Genomic DNA, 4364 nt, shown 5'->3' with positions numbered 1-4364 from the left:
GGTGGTAGCAAGTTCAATTAATAGTTTAATCACGGACAAGAAATAGTATAAAGATAATGCATATTACATAAAAATAACGCTGAGAATTTAGATGTATTGTTTGTCACGGAGCTGTGGCTGGCCGATTTACATGAAATATAATACACATAATCCATATTGTTATGCACTAGCGTGTGTGTGAAATAGATGGATTATGGTCCCATACCCAATAAGATGGATATGTGTGTGTGTTAGAGAGAGAGGGAGAGGGGGAGAGAGAGTGAGGAAGAGGTACGGAGAGTGTATGTGTGTGAGGTTTTGATGGTAAAAAAGGCCGCCAGTGTCACTTGATATGTATGAGAATATTAAATATAATATTAATATGATTAATATTGAACACTTAAAGTTAATGTGGCCCCGTTGCAACGCACGGACGTTCTTCTAGTCTTGTTAATGCAAGTCGATGTCGCGCAGGTAAGTTAGCTTGAATTGTTGACTCGTTTTGTGGCCCTCCCTGCCTGCGCTTGTGTGTAGTTGTGAAGGTTAATTTGGTGGGTGGCCGTTGCCGGTTGGAACGTGATGTTTGTCTCTGAGACCCACTTAATTTACTCCCTGCCTGCGCTGATGTGCACGTGACCATCACCCAGCCAACCATATGTACTGTAGCTGCAGGTAAATTCATCTCTCGTGTGCTTTAATGCTGCCAACCCTCCGAAAATGATCGTTAGCTGCTACCCGATCGTAAGCAGTCAAGATTGGACACGTGAATCGGACATCTGGTGCAAGAGAAGCAACGAGTCTACCTGCAACAGAACTGAGGGAACACAAATACAGGCTCTCCTAGGCATCCCGTTGCCGAAAATGCTATGTCGCGCCTATTGTGAGGCACACATAGCATTCGCCTTTGGCGATGCAACATGGGTCGTTGCTCAATAGCGGACAACTCGCCAGTTTCGTGCGGTTTTCGGAGCCTTCAGCTTGGTTTTGGAAATGTTCGGTCTGATTATTAGTCTATTTTAATGGTTCATATGTTTACTATTATTTTTTTATTTTCCCATTTTCTTTTCATGTTTACTTTCTTTTCCCATTTCTAAAAAACACAATCGTAAATGAACATTTCTTGAATACACCTGAACTTGTTTTGAATAAAAGTTGAACATTTCTTGAATACACTTGAACTTTTTTAAATAAAAGTTGAACATTTTTTAGTTAAATGTTTGGACATTTTTTAGTTAAATGTTTGGACATTTTTTTAATATAAGTTGATCTTTTTAGTACACAATGAACAATTTTTAAATATATGAAGAACATGTTTTAAATAGATGACGTTCATTTCATATGTTATGCACATTTTTTTAGAAATTCAACGAACAAATCTTTTACATTTCATGATTATTTTCCTCAAATTACCATCAACAATTTCAAACACAAAAACGTTTTTATAATGGCCTGACCATTTTTTAAATGGTACAAACAGTTTTAAAATTTTATAAAGATTTTTTAAAACTTTTGCACCATCTAGGTTTTTTGCATCGTAAGTCTATTCAAATACTAAGCTCCCTAGATTTGGAGTCGTACATCAGGGGCTATGGGGGCTGCTAGGGGAATCGTCCGTAAGAGTGTTACGTTCAAAAATATTCTTAACATTTGTGAACATTTTTAAATTTCTGAACTATATAATCTTAATATTCTTAACATATATATCAATTTCAAAAAATTAAAAACCCATGAACATTTTAAAAATTCGCATTTCTATAAAACCATAGTTATAAATTTGCAAAAAATACACATCCGTGAAAATATTTTGATTTAATGATTTTGGTCAAATAAAAAACATAGATGGCTTTTTTAGAACATTCATGTATACGAGTGTTATCGTAGAAGTGCATGCTCTAGCCAATGGAAGCAAAAGACTGATCTGATGAAAGAGACTAGACAAGACATTTATACGTCAACACTCCCCCTCACGTGTGGCTTTCACAGGCCTAAACATGGACCGAAAATGGGCTACAATTTAATTGCAGCCAGCCGGGTCTTGAACTCAAGACCTCTTGGCTCCGATACATTGTAGAAGTGCATACTCTAGCCAATGCAACCAAAAGACCGAACTTACGAAATAGACTAGGCAATACATTTATATGTCAACAATTACGATTTACGAGCACGTGCTCACATCGGAAATTTCCCTCAGCTGAACATGAAGTAGGTCCACAATGGAACTAACAGCACCAGAAAGAGCTTCATGAGATAGTATAAAAAAGGAGAAAAAAGAACTATAAAAGCACAGAGAGAAAAAACCCAGAACTAGCATAGCATAGTTGCCTGCAGTCTTATGTCCATTATACAAAACACGGTGTAGCGATCAGACCTCAAACAGTCTGATCTCTGTGCATCAGTGTTATCCCTGAATCGGTAATGCTGACACGCACATTACTCGAGGATTTATAACAGAGTAGCAATCACACACTTATTACATCGAATGTCTCAAAAGAGAGCTTATTACAATAATATGGCTTAAGACCATCTAAAAATGATAACAACGGAATGCTTGGAAGATAAAGCGAGTCCAACAACTCCAGCGGCATAGCTGAGTGAAAGACAACGACCTATGGCACCTTACTCATCGTCTGAAAAGTATGCAACATGAACGTTGCAGCCCGAAACAGGCCAGCACATGGAATATGCTGGTAATGCAACACATAGAGTAATGAACAGAATAATTGCTATCACTACATGCATATATGACTGGTGTAAAGCTCTATGGTTACAGTTTTGCATAAAGCCAATTTTTATCCTACAACAAAGGAATAAATTTTATTTAACTATTATGGTGTTGTTAAACATTGAGAAGGTTCCTCCAACTCAATCCCAATTAAGCATCATCATTAACCCAATCAAATTAATTTAGATTGATGAGATCAACACGATAATCCAAAATCCAGATACTCAAGATGTACATAACCGGCGACTCGGTTAACCATGATTAGTTTGTACACTCTGCAGAGCTTTGCGCACTTTTCCCCACAAGACTCGAATACATCCATGGTCAGAGAAATGAGATACAGCCTTTCCGAAATAATAACTCTTTACTCTGGGTGGACAGTTACACCTACTTTCCCCTACATCTACTAGCCCACCACTGAAAGAGGTCTTGCAACATACTCAACCATGCTAGAGCCCATAATAGCTTGTGGCTCCACACAGAAGTTTCTAGCATGAATAATCTTATGATCCCTTTGAGCCTGGGTGGCACACCATAGGATGATCACACGGGTACTCCGGGATATCCTAGGACAATACTGGATTCTCCAGGTGCCCACAAGCAATCCACCCAGATGTGTATTTAAGTAGCCACCTTAAGTTAACCATTAATTAACAGTACTCGCATCTGTCATGGATACACTCACCCAAACCACGTCTCCTAGCATAGCATAGCAACATAAACATAACGTAGATGTAACTCCCAAAGGTTTGATAATAAACAGGCCAATAGGTTCTACCTCATCATCTACTTTCCAAAACCCACATGTTAAGCAGATCCCAACCATGCAATTGTTTGGGGGTTGATCTAATGCAATAAAACTGGGTAGTAAAGAGGTATGATCAAAGTGTTACTTGCCTTGCTGATGATTCGTGAAACCTAGAGACTCGTAGTAGCACGCTTCGCACTCCAGGTACTCTATCGCAAACAAACAAGCATGCAATGAGCACTCAAGTAGAAGCACGGACAAAACTCAAATAAGAGATCTAACCAGAAAGTTTAACTTAAGAACTCCAGTTTGCAAAAAGAATCAAATCAAACGAAGCAAAGAAACTCAAACTGCGAAAGAAACAAGATTCGTTTACTAATCTAGACTAGAATCAAATTTTACAGTACCAAAATCTTGTTCCAGTTGGTTAAACAGAAAGAGGGCTTCAAGACAAAGATCTAGGCGATTGAATCGCCTGATTCCGATAAACGAGCGAAAAGATAAACTAAAACGAATATCAGGGCAGAAATCATGATCGAAAATAATCGCGGAAAAACACTGGAAAAAGAAAAACTGGCGAACAGGCTAACAAACGAACATTCGCTGTCTCCAGCTAACGAGTGAACACCGTTCGTTAAAATAAACGTACGGACGAACGTCCGCTATTTAGCTAAACCAAAAAAATAAAACCGATCTATAAAAAACGAATCTAGGGTTTTTGAAAAAAACCGGGTTTTATCTAAAAACCAAAAAAAACAGCGGCGGATCTGATCGGGACCAGCGGCTTCGGCGGCTCCTTCGGCGTCTCCGGTGGGGCGGGGCGCTGCGTTGGCGACGGCGGGACGTGGTGGTGGCCGGGCTGGCGGCGCGGGGTGCTGCGGCGGCGGCTGCGAGCTATGGTTGCTGCTGGGGCGG

The sequence above is a fragment of the Triticum dicoccoides genome, chromosome 2B, assembly GCF_002162155.2.
Source record: "Triticum dicoccoides isolate Atlit2015 ecotype Zavitan chromosome 2B, WEW_v2.0, whole genome shotgun sequence".
Classification (NCBI taxonomy): Eukaryota; Viridiplantae; Streptophyta; class Magnoliopsida; order Poales; family Poaceae; genus Triticum; species Triticum dicoccoides.
This window is presented reverse-complemented; position numbering follows the sequence as displayed.